This window comes from Amia ocellicauda, chromosome 7, assembly GCF_036373705.1.
Source record: "Amia ocellicauda isolate fAmiCal2 chromosome 7, fAmiCal2.hap1, whole genome shotgun sequence".
NCBI lineage: Eukaryota > Metazoa > Chordata > Actinopteri > Amiiformes > Amiidae > Amia > Amia ocellicauda.
The window spans coordinates 4,732,605-4,743,689 of record NC_089856.1 but is presented as its reverse complement, the minus strand read 5'-3'; positions in this window follow the sequence as shown (position 1 = coordinate 4,743,689).

Genomic DNA, 11,085 nt, shown 5'->3' with positions numbered 1-11,085 from the left:
TTGTCCCAAACAATTACAAAATTCTGCTCCATTTGCTCCTGATCACCCTGCAGAAAGAGGATTTCATTGAGGAAGTTAAAAAAAAATTAGGAGCCTTTCTGTGTTGTATGGCCCCAAGACAGCATTGTGTGCCACAACACCAGTGGTAGAAATCACGGCACACAGAGTGATGTTGCCTCCTCGTTGTCCAAGGACATTGACTGTGGCATGATGGCCAATCACATTTCTCCCTCTTCTCCTTTTTTTGTGAAGATTGAAGCCAACTTAATCAATATACAGGTACTCATAATGAGTTGCACTGTTATCCAACTCCAACATTTTCTAGAGTAAAAAGAACACAAAGTACAATACAGTAAGTTCGTTTTTTACAGTAATGGCATTGATTGCAAAATTTATACTACTGTAAACTGTTGCTGAAGTCTGAGTTCCCACTTTGATGCAGCACTATGCATAGAGATGCCTGAATCTTTTCACTTAGAGTGGAATAGTATATGGACACATACATAATATCCAGGAAAAAAATATTTTTGTGTTTACAGTAAAAGTGCAGTAATTGGCTTGCACGTACTTGAACAAACTGGAATTGCAACTCCTTCACTCTAACGGTGTTCCTCTCAAAGGGCATTTTTTATACCTGCTTCATTCGGATGGCATTTCGCCTTAGAACACGATCAATTGTGGAGAGACTGCATTGATGAATATTGTGGAATAGTTGTGTAGCGTTAAAGGGGGGGGGGGTGTATTTTGATAGAGCATTTTAGCTCTGAGCTGAAGCTCTGATCTAAAGAAGACCTCTCCCCCTAAGTTATCAGATTTCCTGAGCTCATCGGCATGTGAACTGTTCTATATCAAAGTGGCAGTCTTGGGAGGATGGCACCGAGAAAGGGCCAAATGGCTTGGAATCCCTGCTGTGAAATGCTTGGGGAATAGGGCCTGGAGGTCATAAAAAGTGGGTGAGAGCCTGAAATCCTGACACAGAGCTACAAACCCAGGCCAACCTGCATTTCCAAAAGATGGCATGGATTGACATCAGTCATAAATCGAGCCTCCTCCAATGGGACACTGGGGGCTGAAACCGAAATTCAATCTCACAAACTCAAGAACCAATCACCTATTGATCTGACAGGCGTATAAAGGGTAGCGCATGGCATCTATCTCTCTCTTTCTCACCTGAACCAGTAACCCCCTGCCACAGCTCAACCTGTAGCTCTGTTGCCAGAACTGGAACCAGAAACCAAGTCTTTGCCGGCAACAGAAGAGTTAAACTGGGAGAAGGAGATTGAGCTGTACAAATAATTATTTTAAAGGACTTTATTAAGTAAAGAACTTTAGAAACTGCGCATGCCCGCCTGTACCCATCTGATCAGTGGAGTTTTACAGCTGGACAATTGACTAAGTCGACTGTAATACAGAAGTGTTCAGTCATTTAAATAGCTCTTGAGTCTTAAGAAACTTGACCCTTGGAACGAACAGGGCCTGCTTTCCTCAAAGACTTTGTCTTCAAGTAACTATGGTGGAAAATCCTGTTTGCAAAGAAGATTTTGTGCACAACCTTGGAGCCTTCAAACCAGTGGAAAATCTGTTTGGAAAAGACTCTACTTTCGCGAAACCCCAACTTCCAGTGCAGCGACTGAGTGGAGGTTATTAGACAAAGCCAAGCCGGACTGCCTTTGTTCCAAACCACACGGACCTCGTGCCATGTGCTGTTATCTGATCCCAAAGACAGAAAGGCCTCTCTGCGACGAAGTTCAGATAAGTTTAACAGTTTGGAGTTTATTATTCATGACATTTGAGAAATCAATTAGAAATGTTATTCTGTGAGTCATAAACTTTAGAATGTGTAATATCATTTAGTATTTTCTTAAATATAAATGAGTGTTGCATTAAACTGTTTTGTTTGACAATTTTAGAAATAAAATCTGTCAACGCCGAGAAATATCTTCTCATTCCTGTTTAACTGTTTAGTCTGAAATTGGCACGTTAATAGACACTAGATTATAGGTGAACCTGTCTATCCTTAATCATTGAACAGTAATCAATTAAGGAGAATTGTGGTAACAAGAAATTATAGGATCTTTCTCGGCACCCAAATGTAAACGAGACTGATATGTGTAACGAGAAGTTATTTGACTTAAATACTAATTTGCATTCGTTATTTAATGTCCGACTAACAATACTAATGAGAGACTCACCGTCGTCTTACTAACAGGTATTGTAGTCAAGTCAATGGGTTTGTAATTTTGTTTTACGATTTGTGTGTTATCATATGCGATTCCATGGTCTTTGATTTGGTCACAGAAGTGATTGTTCTTTGATTTGTTGATCTTGAGTGAATTTTAATTCGTTTTTCCCTTTTTGTATAACTAGTGTGGTGCTACATTTTATCTTTGTTTTTAATACATTTGAGAATTTATATCCTTGGAATTGGTGTCTGGGTCCAATTATTGCAGAAATTGAGTTCTACAAGATTCTAGGATTCTTGATAAGGTGATACTTAAATTCACTTCTTTAACTGAAATTTATAAGTGTACCTTACGCTACAGTTGATTGTTCTGTATTATTCTTTGCTGAATTCCTTTGAGGCAGAGGGTGTTGTTCTGGACCACCATGTCAACAATGGCATACTCTTATTCAATTGAAAATAGTCTTGTTCGTCCACCTGAATGTTCTCGACCTTCAATTCTGAAAAATTTTTGGACAAGCAGGAACATTTAGAGTAGAAAACTAGAACTACATAAAACAAGAATACATAGACTCTCACTGTAGAAGTAAAATGGTATAATTACTTACCGGTTTTCCCTCTGAAATGTGCAGATAATTGAAGACACTGTGGATCTGTTTATATTGGGCTGAACTCTGCCCAGCTTCTCTCAAGGAGAGACGATGATTTATGACATGTTCAATAAGGGTGGCTCTGATTTCATTTGAAACACGTTTGTACCCTATCCTTCTACCTTTCCTCCCTCCTCTTACACCTTGCCCTACCCTTCCTCTCTGTCCATGTCTTCTTATATTTTCTTCTCTTGCTTTTTCCTTTATACCATTGCCCTTCAATCTACCAATCTCTTCGCCCTCTACTCCTCACTCTTCTCCTCTTCCTACATCCTCAGCTCTTCTTGCTTCTTCTCCTACATCCTCAGCTCTTCTTGCTCCATCTCCTACATCCTCAGCTCTTCTTGCTCCATCTCCTCTTCCTATACCCTCTACTCCTCTCCCATCATCTCTTTCTACCTCTTCAACTGTTCCTCTCCCTCTCCCTCTACCCTGTCCACCACCTCTCACTCTTACACCTCTTCCTTTTCCCCTTCTCATTCTTCTTCTTCTTCTGTGTTGTTTTTCTTCTCCCCTTTTCTAGTTGTTGTAATTAAGACAGCTGTGTAAACAATTAGGACATTTGCATTTCTTCTGTTGTGTGTATTACTAACTCATCAGATATCAATTTGGGGCTAATTGAAAACATACCATGTGCAACTGAGTTTTGTTTGTTGTGTTTGGAAAATGGTACACAAATGTTTGTGATTTTTGTAAAGACAACAGAAAGAGCTGCAATAGTTTTTTCCTGATATATTAAAGTTTTGGTTGGCTGTATGAACTACTGTGAAAACATTTGAGAATTTTGTGCAGTGTTTTGAGAAAATTATGCATGTGATTTATAATTTGTATGTGAAGAGCTGTTATTAATGTTTCATATAAACTGTACTATGTTTTATATTGATAATAATATGCAGACCGAGCAAAGTACATTTATTTAACTAAGCAACAACCACTAAGGCAGTTGTTCAGGGCATATCCTATAGACATTCCTGTCAATAATAAAAGGATCAAACAGCAGAGAGAGAGAGGGCATACAGCTGTTTGTTAACAGTATACCCATTGTGGACAGGGACAAGGAGGGTGGTTGAGTAGCAACGAGACAAAGACAAAGACAAAAGACCCCTTGATTTCTGTTTTAAAAGACACGCAGCCAGCAGTTGAAGCCTGAGTCGGTGGACTTCTCCTACTTGCAACCACTCATACAACCTGCTGGCACATAACTCAACCCCCCACTGTGCCACACTGGTGGAGAATGCGGGCAACTTCCTTGTGAAATACCAACCCAAGGAGCAAGCATGGAGAGTCTTCTTCAGCAATTGGCGCAGGTGACCCTTGCCCAGCAGGAAGCAAACAAGCAGCAGGCTGAGACTAACTGCCTACAGCTTGAAGTGCAGCGCAAGGGACAACAGATGATGAGCCTGGAAATACAGCGCCTCACTGCCTCAATGGCCGGAATAAAGGCTGCCCAAGCCCCCACACTTGCCCCTATTGCCATGGGGCAGTACATCCAGAAAATGATAGAATTGGATGATGTGGAGGCCTTCATAAAGACCTTTGAGCGCACAGCACAGAGAGAGGCATGGCCAACTGAAATGGGCCATAATCATTGCTCCCTTCCTCAGTGGGGAGCCAGCTGAAACCGATGACTATGAGAATTTGAAGGCTGAATCCTGGTTCGACTGGACCACAGCCGTGAGAGCCCAGTGCTTCCATGCATGGACTTTCCAGTCTGAAAGAGCTCCCCGCTCCCAGATGTATGACCTCATACAACTAGCCAGGAAGTGGCTCCAACCTGAGACACTTACTCCAGCAGCCATAGTGGAAAGAGTCGTTCTGGACCACTTCATGAGAGGGCTTCCACATGAGGTCAAGAAGATGGTCTGCCAGGGAAACCCCAAGACAGCTGAAAGTCTGGTGGATCTAGTGGAACGATTCCACGGCTACTGCCGCACTGCTCAGAACCAGCTGGGTGGAAAAGTCCAGTCCTGAGAAGAGAGGCTACAAAGAACAGGACCGGTGCCCCCCGCTGACCTCTACGAATGGAGGAAGAGAGGGAGCAAGATTCCATGAAGCCCCCAGTAGAGGGAGACAACCATGGAGCCCTACACAGAGGCTGACGAAGAGAATAGGGGACAGTGACAGCAGAGCATGCTTCATCTGTGGGGAACAAGGACATCTATCATGGAATTGCCCCCAGAAAGACGAGTCCATGCAGACTGAGTACACACCAGCCCAGCAGTGTCATGTCATCACTGTTCTGATGGGAAAACATAGCCAGCCCCCAAGCAGTAGCCCAGTGCGGGTGAATGGGGAAGAGGTGGAAGCCATCTTGGACTCTGGCAGTATGGTGACCTTGATCTCTCCCACGCTTGTCCGCAACTGTACTGTTTACCCACAGACCCCAATCTCCATCACGTGCATACATGGAGACACAAGAACCTATCCTATGGCCTGTGTCGAGATTAACACCCAGAGAGGTCCCTTCACTGGCATAGTGGGACTGGTGGAACAGCTTCCCTATCCAGTGCTGCTGGGAAGAGACTGTCCAAATTTCAAGGAGCTGTGGGCTGAACTGGAAGAACAAGAAAAGTCAAGGAAATTATGCTCATCTGCCGCACAGGAGGTGGAAACGCCTTTGCCTATGGCACGGACATTGCTGGGAGAGGAAGAGAGAAGTGAAAACACAGAGTTATTGCAAATAGAGGTAGAAGAGGAGGGGAATGGAAAGCCCTTCTACAACCCAGACAGCCCAGGAGAGGGACCAAAGAAGGCCCCCGGACGTGGACATACGGCAGTATAGAGGGCGTTTTGGGGCAGCACAATGGGATGACCCAACACTGCAACATGCCAGAAGAAATGTGCAGGTAGTGGATGGGAAACCCCTTGACACGGACTGACCACTTCCCTACCCCGATTTCTCGCTCAAACAAGACCTCTTGTATCAAGTAAGGAAGACTGGGGATGTTGCAAGTGAGCAACTACTGGTCCCTTGTCCGTTCAGAAGAACCGTTTTGAACTTAGCACACAGCTACCTGTTGGGAGGTCATTTAGGGATGAACAAAACCAAAGAATGGCTGTTGAAAAGGTTTTTCTGGCCTGGGGTACATGCAGAGGGAGAGCAGTACTGCTGGCCCTGTCCAGAATGCCAAGAGACCACCCCATAACCCTCCTACCGTAACCCGTTAATCCCCCTTCCAGTAATAAAGAATCCATTTGAGCGAATCGCCATGGATCTTATTGGGCCCTTACCAAAGTCTGCACAGGGATTTCAGTACATCCTAGTGATACTGGACTTTGCCACCAGATATCCTGAAGCCATCCCTCTGATAAATGCTACCAGCAAAGGTATTGCAAGAGAGCGGATTCAAATGTTCTCCAGGGTAGGAATCCCGAAGGAAATCCTGACCGATCAGGGCACCGCATTCATGTCAAAGATTATGACAGACCTGTGTCGCCTACTGAGAGTCAAGCAACTACGGACCTCGGTCTACCACCCCCAAACAGACGGTCTTGTAGAGCACTTCAATAGAACGCTGAAAGCCATGTGTAGCATGTATTTAGCAACTGACCAATGGACTAGGTTCGGGAAAAGCAGTGTGAGATTACAAGAGAAAGACAGACCAAAATCCAGGATGTAAAGTTTAAAGAAAATGCCGGCTTGTTTATTTAAAACAAATAGTAAGTTGTTGTTCAAAGAAATAAAAAAATAAAATGAAAAATAATGTAATTCAATAGTAGTATTTTCACAATAGACAAATTCACAGTATTCAAATACCCTGGGTAAGTAGTCTATACACACACACACACACACACACACACAAAATACCAGCGGTACAGTTCAAAATAAAAAAATATATATAATTTAAATACACAGTCAGTATTTCACTGTCCTACCACATATCCTGGGGTGATCAGTCCCAAACAACATAGCAGAGCTGTGCTGAATAGTATGATTAAAAGAAAAAAAACATCTTGAATAAACGTCTTTGGTGTCCTCCCTCTTCTGCACACAAGATGTCGATCTCCCGGGTCAGGCTCGCCATCCCAAGTGGACCTGGACTCCAAAAAAAAAACCTGGCCTGCAGGTCAAAACTTACTTACTTACATACTATGGAAAAGTAACCCGATAGCGAAAGGCACTTCAATAAAAACAGTTCACATTTGTTGTACAGCAGTGTCTAATATCTCTTCTCAAAAAAATAAAATAGACAAAACACCTCAAATAGTTCTATCCTAATATTCTTATGTTTACTTCACATAAAATAATAACTGTACAAACAGCATCTGAAACTGCTACGTGCATTTAAAAAAACATGATGAAATAGCATCTAACTTAGCCTGTTTAAGCCAATACAATGTACGTTTCAATGCTTAACGACTAACAAATAGTCTAGAAGAAAAGGAAATAAACAAAAATATACTTCTCCAAACACAACATATCACAGATACCAAACAGATTCGTTCAATATAATCTTGTTCACTTGGAAAAAGTATAACTACTTCTACAAAGGTTTTGTTAAGAAATTAGTGAAACAAATGGTACAATTTACATTCACTAGCATATAAAATGTTAGCATTGGCCTACTAAACAGCGCTAGTACATTTTCCTCATTCAAATAAGAGAAAGGAAAAAAATTAAACTCACCAATTAAATGGTTCATAAACTCATTCACGCTTTCTTTTCAAGAATGTGACGAAACGATCGATTGATCACCAACCTTTCTTCATAGGTAAATTCAGGTTTTAATTATTATTTCAGACTCTATGATTCTTTTTTTCTTTTTCTAATTATACAAACCTGAGAAAACTTCTCTCAAAATGGCACTTCCACTAATAAAGCCTTCTCGAGATTGCAATGATTGAACTGTCAGTCAAAGGCGTCACCTTTAGATTCACATGCTTCTGATTGGCTGATAATCAATCTGTTTGCTTCTCTCATATTCCACAGAAGATTTAACCCATTAATTGACCTGGGTTACACCTGCTTCGGAAAACTATGGAGAAGGATGGACGGAACTGGGACCAATTGTTGCCATTCCTTCTCTTCGCCATTAGAGAGGTGCCACAGGCTTCCACGGGCTTTTCTCCATTTGAATTACTGTATGCCCATCGGCTCCTCGACATTGCAAGAGAAACCTGGGAGAGCCAGCCCTGCCCCAATCAGACAGTAATGGCATGGTTAAGATGATCATGCCGATTGTATGGGAACATTTGCGACAAGCCCAAGAAACTCAACGAAGAGCACCCAGAGAGTTTGCAACACGATATTGAGTCTTAGTGTTAGTGCCCACATCTGAATGCAAGTTCCTGGCCACTTGGAGGGGGTCATATGAAGTTATAGAGAAGGTCGGGCCAGTGAACTATAAAGTCAGGCAGCCAGGGAGAAGGTAACCAGAACAAATATACCATGTCAACCTGTTAAAAAAATGGGTGGACTGTGAAGTCTATTGGAGTGACATTTGAACCCCAGTCAAGGAAGAACAGCTCAGAGACATGATAACCGTGGGAGATCTCTCACCCAGGCAGAAACAAGAGTTATATGAATTTCTAGAGAAGAACAAGGAGGTTTTCTCTTCTCTGCCAGGTCATACACACCTGGCCACCCACAACATCATCACCGTCCCACGAAAGAAGGTGCACCAAAAACCCTATTGATACTTGAAGCTCGCAGGATTGCCATTCAACAGGAAGTGGAAAAGATGTTACAGCTTGGGGTGATCGAAGAATCCCATAGTGACTGGTCCAGTTGCATTGTCCTCATTCCCAAACCTGATGGAAGCATCTGATTTTGTAATGACTTCCGGGAATTGAATTCCATCTCGAAGTTTGATGCTTACCCAATGCCTTGGGTGGATGAACTAATTGAAAGACTGTGAACTGCACGCTTCATCAGCACGCTGGACTTAATGAAAGGATACTGGCAGGTTCCCCTCAGCGCAACTGCCAGGGAGAAAACTGCTTTTGCCACCATTTGGGGGCTGTACCAGTACCGGATGCTCCCATTTGGCTTACACGGGGCCCCTGCTACATTCCAGAGGTTGATGGACCGAATTCTGTGACTACACTGCCAGTATACGGCAGTACTATATACTTGGATGATGTGATCATTCATAGTCACACCTTGGAGTCCCATTTGGAAAGACTGCAAGCAGTTATAGTTTGCCTTACTGCAAATCCAAAAAATGCACACTTGGGCCAAATATCTGGGGTTTTCAACAGGAAGGGGGCTGATCAAACCACAGGAGAACAAAGTGACCGCCATCCAAGACTGGTCATGTCCTGTGACCAAGAGGCAGGTGAGAGCCTTCCTGTGACTGACTGGTTATTATAGGAGGTTTATTCCTAACTTTGCTACAATTGCAGCACCTCTCAGTGACCTCACTAGGAAAAGCATGCCGAATATGGTAAAATGGAGCCCAGAAGCAGAACAGGCCTTTGTACTCCTTAAAACTGCATTATGTTCAGCCCCTGTGCTTTCATCCCCAGACTTCTCCAAGACCTGTATCGTGCAGACAGATGCCTCTGACACTGGACTAGGAGCAGTGTTATTGCAAGAGACTGAAGGTGAAGAACATCCCGTTCTATATTTAAGCAGGAAACTACTGAAAAGAAATATGCCACAGTAGAGAAAGAATGTTTGGCAATCAAATGGGCCCTGGAGTCCCTGCATTATTACTTGCTGGGTCGGTCCTTTACCTTGATTACAGATCATGCTCCTCTTACCTGGATGCACCAGACAAAGGAGAAAAATGCCAGGGTAACCCGATGGTTTTTGAGTTTGCAGCCCTTCCATTTCCAGATCCAGGGTCTGATAAGAACCAGTTTTCACCAGTAATTTGGGCTTGATACATTGTACATACCCCCCTTATATTAAACATTACATATGTCTTACATTTTCCCCGGTTTAACCATATATGGGTTTTCCTAACGAGTTGTCAGCCAGGAACCGAACTTGCACTCATCACGGGACATACAGTGAGGGAAAAAAGTATTTGATCCCCTGCTGATTTTGTATGTTTGCCCACTGACAAAGAAATTATCAGTCTATAATTTTAATGGTAGGTGTATTTTAACAGTGAGAGACAGAATAACAAAAAAAAAATCCAGAAAAACACATTTCAAAAAAGTTATACATTGATTTGCATGTTAATGAGGGAAATAAGTATTTGATCCCCTATCAATCAGCAAGATTTCTGACTCCCAGGTGTCTTTTATACAGTTAACGAGCTGAGATTAGGAGCACTCTCTTAAAGGGAGTGCTCCTAATCTCAGCTCGTTACCTGTATAAAAGACACCTGTCCACAGAAGCAATCAATCAATCAGATTCCAAACTCTCCACCATGGCCAAGACCAAAGAGATGTCCAAGGATGTCAGGGACAAGATTGTAGACCTACACAAGGCTGGAATGGGCTACAGGACCATCGCCAAGCAGCTTGGTGAGAAGGTGACAACAGTTGGTGCGATTATTCGCAAATGGAAGAAACACAAAATAACTGTCAGTCTCCCTCGGTCTGGGGCTCCATGCAAGATCTCACCACGTGGAGTTTCAATGATCATGAGAACGGTGAGGAATCAGCCCAGAACTACACGGGAGGATCTTGTTAATGATCTCAAGGCAGCTGGGACCATAGTCACCAAGAAAACAATTGGCAACACACTACACCGTGAAGGACTGAAATCCTGCAGCGCCCGCAAGGTCCCCCTGCTCAAGAAAGCACATGTACAGGCCCGTCTGAAGTTTGCCAATGAAAATCTGAATGATTCAGAGGAGAACTGGGTGAAAGTGTTGTGGTCAGATGAGACCATAATCTCGCCGTATTTGGAGGAGGAGGAATGACCCCAAGAACACCATCCCCACCGTCAAACATGGAGGTGGAAACATTATGCTTTGGGGGTGTTTTTCTGCTAAGGGGACAGGACAACTGCACCACATCAAAGGGACGATGGACGGGGCCATGTACCGTCAAATCTTGGGTGAGAACCTCCTTCCCTCAGCCAGGGCATTGAAAATGGGTCGTGGATGGGTATTCCAGCATGACAATGACCCAAAACACACAGCCAAGGCAACAAAGGAGTGGCTCAAGAAGAAGCACATTAAGGTCCTGGAGTGGCCTAGCCAGTCTCCAGACCTTAATCCCATAGAAAATCTGTGGAGGGAGCTGAAGGTTCGAGTTGCCAAACGTCAGCCTCGAAACCTTAATGACTTGGAGAGGATCTGCAAAGAGGAGTGGGACAAAATCCCTCCTGAGATGTGTGCAAACCTGGTGGCC